At 34.0% G+C, this 11,491-nt stretch overlaps 1 pseudogene across 1 annotated transcript; it reads left to right on the forward strand.

Moving 5' to 3' along the window:
• The first annotated feature begins 4,562 nt into the window (after nt 1–4,562).
• On the forward strand, nt 4,563–6,078 carry LOC147277353 (putative 2-oxoglutarate-dependent dioxygenase AOP1; annotated as a pseudogene). Its single transcript, XR_015123923.1, has 3 exons — nt 4,563–5,081; nt 5,219–5,571; nt 5,704–6,078. The product of XR_015123923.1 is annotated as a putative 2-oxoglutarate-dependent dioxygenase AOP1 (transcript).
• Nucleotides 6,079–11,491: the final 5,413 nt, after the last annotated feature.

An 11,491-nucleotide genomic window follows, 5' to 3' on the forward strand; every position in this document is an offset into this window, starting at 1 on the left:
TTTATTTATTTATTTTTTTCTTTTGTAAGCCAGGATCATCCTTTCTGAAAGTTTAATTTAGGTGATCTGTTCACTTAATAAACTTGATTAATTTCACTTTCAGTGATCGGACCCCAATTTTTGGTTTATGTGATCACTCAGGAACTAGTCAAACAAACACAACCCAGACGGTTCAGTAACGAAAATATGAAACTTCAGATTGACTTCTAAAAACCAAAAATCACTTCTGTAAACAACACAAATCAAACACACCAAGGATCAAGTGACATCCTATACACTCAGAGGACCCATCACAGTAGGCATCCCAGTGTTATCCACAACTACAGTGGTGTGTGATTAGCTAGACAGTTATATAAGGCATATATCAATTTCAAGCATATAGCTACAGTACAGATTTGTGTTTAAAAGTTGAGTGAGTCAGTAAGCATAACAACACAAACAAGGAAGACAAATGCACACAAGATGTTCACCCAGAAAAACCACAAAGGGTAAAAACTGGGGGTCTATCCAGCTGACCAAGCAATCCACTAAATAAGAAGTTCAATACAAAGGGAGCACACAGCACACAAGCTCAATCACTAAGTCCTAGACTAAGTGGCAGCTTTCTTACCCCTTTGTGCAACTTCCATAAGCAAGGCAATCGGTCATTCATGAAGAAGGCAGCTCAACTCCAAGCTCATCAACCCATGGCACCAATTCGCACCAAGCCCAGTAGATTTATCAATGCATGAACATGATATGCCAATGTAGGATTCTTAAAAAGAAGATCAACCTTCTCAAGCTAAAGGCATGAAAAGGTTGATATTGAATCCTTCAACTAAAATCTAAAATGAAGGTGTTTGAAGAATATATAAGAAGATTTAAACACTCAAACCCATTTAGAATTTTAGATGAAACAAAAAACAAGTTCAGAAAATCTTTTTGATTTTTCAAGAATTAAAAGACCATTTTCTGAAAATGTTAAAGATGAGCACTTAACCTTGAAAATACCCAGACGTGAAACCCCAAAAATGCACGCTCAAAAAATGCTCATCCACACACCCAAAAAGATCTGAACAGAATGCACCATATACCCGTACACACCCACGCAACTTTCATGTTTGCCCAAGCCACGTGGAAGCCAATCAATGGCTGTCCACAAGAGACGAATGAGGGGCATATTCTCTTTGTCCTAGAGGGGTATCCTAGTATTACTAAGGATAGGAATGAGGAGCTGTAAAAAGGAATTTTGCTTTATTTTGCAAAAATCAGAATTGGGGAAGATGATGAATAGTGCTGATGTGTGAAGGTGTGTGGCGTGAATGGCAAAGATGCAATCAGATCTGATTGCTACAGTAGGGGGAACCAAGCCATGTGCAATGCACATGCATGTTTAGTAAAAAACAGAACATGGGCTTTCAATGAAATGGGCTTAAAAAGTAAAACCCGAAATGGACCTACTGTAGTGACTGTGACTTAAGTATTAACCACTGTACGTGAAAAACATTGTTCTTTATGATCAGTGAATGACTAGTCAAATAGACAAAAAACTGATATTTTCATGAAATGAATGAAGTGCAGTATACCTTGAGTCTTTGTTCATTCTTGACTTCTTCAATACAGCTGGACTTGACCTTAATCTAGCCTAGAGCTTGTGAGTGATTAAATAAAAATAAATACATTTGTTTTGACAAGGAAAATAGCCAATATAACAAATCCTAGAAACTAACACTTTCTAGACCATAGACTGCTTTCTAGAAGTCTAAAACTTTGACTTTTTTAATTAATAATTTTTACCTAAAAAAAAAAGTTAAATTAAAATTTCAATAAAATTTTAAAATTTCAATATCTTGTGTGTCAAGTAAATTCTAATGAAATGAATTTTAAAATATTAAATATTTAAATTGACATGAATTGCCGTATAATCAAGCTAGGCATAAATTATTTGGTAGCTTACAAACTATATCCTAACACGACGCTATATATATTTAATTAGTCAATGGTGAAATATGATCATCAAAGTGTCTTTCAGTAAAATAGAGCAGTAGAATATATGATACCTCACTGGTCATCTAGAAAGCTTTAGAGCATGTAAGCAAAAAAGAAAGTTTTAGAGCATCTTTAACATATTCTTCTATTTTGGATGCTCCATTTGGTGTGCCACGTAGGAAAAATTTACTCCAACAAACTCTTTAAATGAACTCTTCAAAATAGAGATTCAAGATTAACTAGTCAAATTTGAAGAGTGAATTAGACTTTTCAAATTAAATTTATTATTCATTTAAAAGTTATTTAACATTTAAAATTAATATAATCAAAATAAAAATCAAATTTTGTTTAAATTTGAAGAGTCTATTAAAGTGAATAATTTTAACTCTTCAAATTGCTACATAAGTCACCAAAGTGAGATTTAAAGAGTCTCTTGGAGATGCTCTCAGAGCACAGATTGACAAAAATGTGACCAAATAGACAACTCAAATTAATAATTGAGTTCAAATCATTCTTCGTTGGCTAGAAATTAATTTAAAAGTTTTCTCGTGTATATATATTAGATCATTTTTGTACGTATATATATATATATATAGAGGTCCCTTTCGTTGAGGTATATTTCAACTTAAACATGATGAAGTATGACTTGTGAGACCCACTCCACATTGTAATTTGATAATCGAGACCATCTATTTTCTAAGTCTCTATACAAGGATCATCCTTACAAAAATTAAGTAAATCAGAACTCATTAAGACATCTAATTGTGATAGAATAAATAGATGAATATATGGATTCCATTAACACTTAAAATGATGGCTCTTTATTCAAATTGTTAAACGATTTCTGATTTATCTAATTTTTTGTAAGGATGATTCTTGTATATAGACTTAAAAAATAGATGGCTTCGATCATTGAATTACAATGTGGAGTGGGTCCCACAAGCCATACATTATCATGTTTAAGTTGAGGTATACCTCAACATAAGGGGCCTGTATATTAGATACATATTTATATATATAGGGGCCTTCCAATAAGGAATCCATCGATCCTCCTGTGGGGTCCACACGGGTAGTTTTGTGTCGATCCAAACTGTCTATTTGTTACATTTCCAATGATAGATCTAAAAATCAGCCAAATCGAAAGTCATTTATTCATTTGATTAAGCGGTCAAAGTTTAGGTGTTTATAAATTGTTTGATCCAAATTAGATATCTTAACAGTCTCCGATTTGACTGATTGTTTATAGGAATGATTTATCAATGGAGATGTAAAAAATGGACGATTCTAATCGACATAAAACGATCCGTGTGGGCCCTACAGAGGAATCCCTCATTTAACACTAAATGAGGGATCCCTTATTGAAAGCCCCTATTTATATATATTGCATAAATATATATAGCATGACTTGAGAAGTCACTAATTTCAAATACTTAAAGAGATTATACAATCTCTTATATAGTCAAACAACATAAATATTAAATATGAGCCACGTACATGTGACTTCCCAGGGAAGTCACATGTGCTTCTAGAAGGGTGCTCATATGAGTTTCATAGAGTTGTGAAACCAATAAATATTGGCATGCAAAATCGTGCGTGTGGTTTACCGTTTACGAGTCAAAAAACCATACGTGCAAAAGTAACAGTAATTCAAAGAAAAGCAGCAGATCAAGAAGCATACAGCAGGAACTGACAAATAAGGAAGCGCATGAAAACTTAGACCGCCTTAATTACTAAATATAGTATCTGCGTTGAAAATTTACACACCAGCCAATCTCACCGACTAATCATCTAATGCTCATTAGATATAATTAGAAATGCTAGCTATTTTATCTCTTCTTTTCTCAATTTCACAGAATCGTTTTTTAGATTTACTACTTTTTAAATATTATTTCTGTAAAAACTAAAAATGATAAAATCATTTAGTCGATCATTTAAGTAGTATTATATAAATAAATAATTTTTGTTACAGTTAAATAACTAAATAATTTTTTATTTAACTGATTTGTTACAAAAATAAATTTTAAAGAATAATCTAAAAATAATTGAACGATTTTAATCGTAACATTATAGTATAGAATAGAATGAACATGAGAAAAAATTAAAAGGGAACAAAAAGAAGAGTATTGCTAGAATTCCTCTAATTAATTTGTATGGTTCCCTTTTTTTTCCACACACGAATTGACATGACGACACCTTGGAGTCTGGGACCAACAAAAGTACAATAATTGAAGAAAAATGTAACCACGTAGTAACTATTCACGTACTAGTCACTTTTTGTCTTGAAAGGAACACAAATTAAATAATTAATAAACTAGTAGTTACTACGTACCAAATTAACTAGCGGGAATTACTTAGGTCGCCGGTGGTGGATGGTCGCTGGTGGTGTGGGGTCGCCGGTGGTGGACTCCGACAATGACGATAGAAGGGGGTGGGCTGCTGGGTTAAATGAGTGGGTTGGGTGGTGATGGAGTTGCAGGGTTGAATAGAGGGAGTGTTTGACAACATATTTAATCAATTTTAAAAAAACCATATATATGGCTCAATTTTATTGGTTCACGTAGAACCTCAGTACAAGTAGATGCTCAAATCTCAATACCCAAGTAATTTCCTTAACTAGCTACGACACTATAAGAGTAAGCATGACACACATCATTTTGCATATCCCAGCTCAGTTTTCTCTCCTTAATTAGTCCTAAGTAGTGCATATATTATTCCGGCCATAATATAGTCCCAGACTCATGGGGTCCCCAACAGTGCCTAAGCAGCTTCCCACCATCAATTTCTCCATGGATGACTTGAAACCTGGTTCGAGTCTTTGGCTTTCCACCTCCAAACAAGTCCGCCATGCACTCGAAGAGTACGGTTGTTTTGTGGCATTTTATGACAAGATTTCTGCTCAACTTCTGGACCAAATCTTTGGCCAGTCCAAAGATTTGTTTGAGGTTCCCATAGAAAACAAAGTGAAGAACACAAGTGGAACCCTATCGTGGTTATATTGGGCCAAACCCTCTCATGCCTCTCTATGAAGGCTTGGCCATTGATAATGTCACTTCCCCTCAAGAAACTCAAAAGTTCAAGAATCTCATGTGGCCTCATGGAAACAACAACTTCTGGTATTAATTAATTAATATTGTAATATATAACTTATGTTCATACGTTATTAATTTTAAGTTTATTATTACTAAATTCTTAAGTTGATACATGCATGTGTTATAATTAATTGTTTTTGTTTTAATTGGTGCTGCTGCAGTGAAATCACAGACTCATTTGCACAGTTTTTGGCGGCTTTGGAACACAAGGTGGTGCAAATGCTATTCGAAAGCTTTGGCGCAGGGAAGCAATATGAGTCTGTTGCTTGCTCCAACAGTCACCTTCTTCGATTCCTGAAATACAAGACACCAGAAGACAATGACAAATACAGGGAATCAGCAGACAGTGATACTATCATAAGGTTTCCGAGCCATACAGACAAGAACTTCGCAACCATAGTTGTTCAGCATGATGTACGTTGGTGGCTTGGAGGTCAAAACAAAAGACGGCGATTGGATTAGCATCGAGTCCTCACCTTCACAATTCCTATTTATGGCAGGAGATGGATTGCAGGTGAGTCTCACTTCTATTAGCTAGAAATACGTGCGGTACAAAAAATGTGTTACATATAATTTTTTTCAATTATGATTAATTATACTCAATCTCATAAGATTAAATTTAATTTGTTTGATAAATTTGGTATAGGTATGGAGCAATGATAGAGTGAAAGCTTGCCAGCATCGAGTGAAGCATTGTGGGAACAAGACAAGATACTCACTAGGGCTGTTCACATTCAACAATGGGGTATTGCAAGTACCAGAAGAATTGGTGGATGAGAGGCACCCACTGCAGTACAAGCCATTTGATAGTCGTGGGTTTATACAATTCTATACTACAGACGAGGCCAAGAAAGCAGAGTCTCCAATCAGAGCCTACTGTGGTATCGGAGCTAATTAAAACTAGCCGCGAGTATTAATGAGATTTAAACAAGAGCTTTCTTGTAGTTATGAACTTATGATCGATATTAAGTTGGTGTAATAATTAATAATTAATTACTAATAAAGGTTTTGTTTGGTGCGACGAATCTTTGTTAATTTCCTACCTCTCAGCAAGCTGAGATTTTAGGCTAAAATTTTTATTGGAAGCAGAATTTAGTTATGTTATTTTGGAGTCCGATGAAAGTGAAATTAGCTCCTGATAAGCACCTGTTAGAGGGAGTTGAATTGGTCTTGGTTTATTAATTCGAGTTGTGGGAAAGAAAAAGAAAGCTTTCCCAAAAAAAAAAAAAAAAACCCATAAATGGGTTCTAAAAGAGCAAGAAGAATCTGTTGTAATAGACTAATAGTGAATAATTCTATTGTAATAAAAAAAAACCAGAAGTTGCAAGTTGATTGTACATCTTCCTAGCTAGTTTCTTAATCAAAAGTTTCCTTTTTTTTGGTGGAATTAAGTAATCTTTGTTAATTTCCCTGCTTCCAATACAGCATATTGGTATGTACAAAAAATATAAGTAAAGCCTATTAATAATTAATTGATATAAAAAAGATAATAATTGAGAATTTTAATTCTTATTATCCACTTGTCACTTATTTTTATTAAAATTGAAACACTTTAATTCTTATTACTCAATTACCACTCTATTTACAGCAATCAATAAGGTTGGACTTTACTCACGTTCCTTATAACAACGGTAACATGCATGTGCTGTTATATTGACTATATATTGTACCCAATTGGGAGGGAATTAAGAAGAGCATGACTCGCGTCAATGACATTGGAACACGCCTACATGCTTTGACTGCTTGCATAAAAGTCTGGTGGTCCTAAATTTTCATTTCCCAAGTCATAATCACATTCACTGACATGTATAACAATCACAACAACAAACTCCTTACGTCCCTCTAGTCAGACTAGTCCATATAGCAAAAAGTTTGTCATCGTTTAATGAGTAATTAATGCTGGAGTCCTCGTAGGTGACTGCGAGTGCCATCTATTGATCTTCTCAATTTTTTGGTAAAAGTTGATGACCTTATCCTCACAATCTGATCAGAACCGCTAATAATACGACACTTGTCTTTTCTTAAATGAAGAACTCAAGCAGCTAAAAAACTTCACGTTCCGTATATATGAAATAGATGAAAATGTTCAATTGGTAAAAAAAAAACAAGAAATAGATGAAAATGTTGATTTTTAATTTTAATTTTTAATTGATATGTTTATTTTTTATTATTTAACCTTTATATTTTGGCGATAATTTGATGGTTTATCTCTTACAATTTATTTTAGGCATTATGAGAGTTTTAATTTTCATATTTAACATTCAGTTGTAAATTTTTTATTTTGCTACAAAAATGCTATGTACGTTGAAATATTATCAAAAGCTTTTTTATAGCCTTTCTAATTTCTATAGTATTTTGTAAACTCTATAATAATTTTAGGACAAATTATATACATGTATTTCAAGTATACACCTCATTTTAATTAAGTATTTTAGCAAAAAAAAAGTTGCTTAGAGGTACTTCAACTACTATTTTTGTGACACTCAGGTACTTTCGTCAATTTTTCTGTCTATAAAGCCGTTAAGTGCCTTGCACACTGATATAACTTTTAAAAAATGACTTGGCCAAAAAAAAAATATTTAAAAATGACACATAGATTAAAAAAATAATAAATAAAATAATTATAAAAATTATAAAAAATTTAGAAAAATTTAAAAATTCAATAATTAAATTAAAAGAAAAAAAAAAACAGCCATATGAACTTCTTGATCATGATCATGATATCTCCGTGGGTAGAAAATTCCGCTCAAGCAATAGCAAATGGATCACTACCCATTTAATTTTTCAGTAGAGAATAATGGGTATCATGAGATGGATCATTACCCTTGTGTAGATCTATCACCAACCAATCTTCTTTCTCTATTTCTTTTTTCTTGTTGTTTGATCTGAAATGATTGAAAAAAACAAACAAACAAAAAAAATTGAAACACAGACTGAATTCTTCTTGCAGACTCTCGAGCTCTTCTCTGCAATGGTCGGGAACGATTTCCTTCTTGAGGCGATCAAGCATGGAGCAGACCTCGAGGCTTCAACGAACCCAGTCGGTCGGATCCACGAACGCTTCGGCGCTGCACGAGCACTGCGACGTCGTCGCCGAGGTGGAACTCTGCTAGGAGGAGTGGGCTTGGCTGCTGGGAGTGTGGGAGGGAGGAGGGGCTGTTGGGGTTTGGGGGATTGTCTGGGGGGTGTAAGAAATGGTACTTGATCCATCCACAGAGTACCCATTATTCTCAGCTGAAAAATTAAATGGGTAGTGTTGGCTGGGTTTCAATTTTTTTTTGTTTTTTTTTTTCAATGATTTCAGATCCATTTTTTTTGTGCTTTGTATCTTCCAACAAGAAGAGAGTTGAGGTAAGATCATTGATGAGATTGATGGGTTTGTTTGCTGTGTTTCTTTCATTTGAAAATTTTAGTTTTCGAATTAATTGTTTAATGGTTCACTCCAGTAATGAAAAGTTGTTTCTATATTACTAGTTGGACTTGGAATTCATTCATGGATCGGATCTTGTTCTTGAATTCTACAGGCATGTCTGGTGGCGTTGGCATGGCTTGAATTCTTGAATTACTAATTGTGAGTTGCAACCTAATTAATTTCTGAAACAAAGGTAGGGATCAAAGAATGCTACTTGATTGAATTGAAGGATTGAAGTGGTTTTCAAGCTAGTTTTGGGGCATTGTTATTTATAATAGAAATCCCAAAAAAATTCCAGATCTGAGAGAGAGAGAGAGAGAGAGAGAGAGAGAGAGAGAGAGAGATAAAGAGAGAGAGAGAGTGAAAGAGAGAGCTGGAGCTGGTGGCTGGAGAGGGGGAGGGAGGTGGGTGGGTGGGTTGGGTGGCCGACGCGGGGAAGGCGGAGGGAGGAGAGTAGGGGTGGGCACGGTGCGGTCCAGCCCAGTTCTCCCCCCACACCGACATTGCATTGGAGAAGCCTATCCGGTGCGGTGCGGTGCTGAGCACCGGAATTGATGCAGCAGAACTGGACCAAACCAGACTGGTAACAATTCCGGTCTGGTCCAGTGCACTGTTTCTGAATGATAGACTGAGATGAGAGAGTGAGAGAGTGAGAGACTGGGCACAATTAAATTCTCTCCCTTTCTAGCTACTTTCCTCAATTTCCCAGCAACCAAACAGATAAAAAAAGAATTAAAGAAAAATCACAGTTGATCTACTGAACACATAACATTTCTTAATCACCAAATATTCTCAATTTCAAACAAAAATTAACTTATTATACAGAGTAAACATGGATAGACAAATACATGAAAATGACCTTCAATGGCAAAGGGTCAAATGCATGAAAATTAACTTCTGGGTTTCTGAGAGAAGAGAGAGTGAGATTATGAGAGAGAGTGGGCGAGAGGGCGGCGAGACAGAGGCTCGAGTGGCCTCGATACCGAGCTGCTCGCCGCTGAATATGGCTCTGTTGCGCAGCTGCTTCTCCTCGTCGTCGCCGTTGAAGGAGATCGCAAAGAGAGGGAGGAGAGTGAGAGATCGCAGAGAATGAGGACTGGAGGAGAGTGAAAAGAGGAAGAGAGAGATCGCAGTGAGGGAGAACAGAGAGAAAGGCGGCAGGGTATGAACAAAGGAAAAATTGTGATTTGTGATTTAGGGTTTGATTTTTTTAAGTTTTAACTAATAAAAAATAATATATAAACTAATTAAACATATATATACTATTATTATACATGCTTTTTTAATATATATATATAAACATATATTGATACTATATAAAGATATTTGTAACTTTATAAACATGTAAACATACTAATAAACTAATTTAAACTAATAAACCCTAAACCCAAATTGGTTATAACTTTAATACAAATGGATTTGATACTAATTTAAAAGATAATTAGATATATATCCTTATAATTTATATAATAAATTTCATATAAAAACTAATTAAAAATACCCTATACCCTATACCCTATACCCTATACCCTATACTCTAAACCATATACCATATATTCTATATATACTAGTATACTCTATACCATATACCATACATACTACTATATATAAATTTAGTGTATAGAGTAATTAATAGAATTTAGGCCTTTAGGGTATTTAATATAATTTAAGGTTTGAGGTTTAGGGTTTATGGTTGATTTAGGAGTAAAGGGCTTTAGGGTTTAGGGGATATAGGGTTTAGGATATAGGGTATTGGGTATAGGGTTTAGGGTATTAATTTTATTATCTAGAAGGTGTATAAATATATAAATTGGAAAAGTAAGTCTTATAGTAAACATATACATACAAAAATTATAAGTTAGGATATACTATTGTATTATAAACTATATACTATATGATACTATCAAATATATAATTAGTGTTTCAATTAGGGTTTAAATTGGTAATTTGTAATTGACTAATCTAATTGGGGTTTGAGGGTTTCAATTGGGGTTTAGAGTATAGGGTTTTTAGGGTATAGTCTTGAAGTAAATATATACATAAAAAAATTATAAGTTAGGATATACTATAGTATTATAAACTATATACTATATAGTACTATCAAATATATAATTAGTGTTTCCATTGGGGTGTAAATTGGTAATTTGTAATTGACTAATCTAATTAGGGTTTGAGGGTTTCAATTGGGGTTTCAATTGGGGTTTAGAGTATATAGGCCATAGGGCATTTAGGGTATACGGTATAGTCTTATAGTAAACAATAATATATATAAAAAAATTATAAGCTAGGATATACTATAGTATTATAAACTATATAGTATATAGTACAATATATATATATATATAATATACTATATAGGCCATATAGGGATATATAAAATATATTTTAAGGTCTAAAATATAGCTAGGTTAATATTAATTTTATTATCTAAAATGTGTAAAAAAGTGTATAAAATTGTATAAATATGTATAAATATATATTTTTGGTCTTACACGGTCCGGTCCGGTCCAGCCCGACTTCAAGAAGAGCAACACCGGAACCAGAACCGTATTGGACCGGTCCGGTCCAGTTTGGTCCAATCTTTGACCAGTTTTGGTCAATACAGTTTTTACGGTTTTTTTACCCCTGGTTTGGTTCGGTGTGTCCGGTTTGCGGTTTAAATGCCCACCCCTAGAGGAGAGCTCGGGCAGCGAGCTGTTTTTTTTTTTTAATTTAATTATTTTAGTTTTTTTTTAATAATTATTTTATTTTTTATTTTCTTTTGTCCACGTGGCTATTTTTAAAAGCCACGTCAGTGTGCCACATAGGCACTTAACGGCCTCCTAAATGAAATAGTTGACGGAGGTACCTGGGTGTTGCAAAATGGTAGTTGAGGTACCTCTGAACAACTTTTTTTTGTTGAGCTACTTAGTTGAAATGAAGTGTATACTTGAGGTACATGCGTGTAATTTACCCTTTAATTTAATATACTCTAATAACCTTGAGTTTGGATGAATAACATTTATCGGTTATGAAATTGTTT

The sequence above is a fragment of the Dryas octopetala genome, chromosome 8 (genome assembly GCF_963921425.1).
Source record: "Dryas octopetala chromosome 8, drDryOcto1.1, whole genome shotgun sequence".
Lineage (NCBI taxonomy): Eukaryota > Viridiplantae > Streptophyta > Magnoliopsida > Rosales > Rosaceae > Dryas > Dryas octopetala.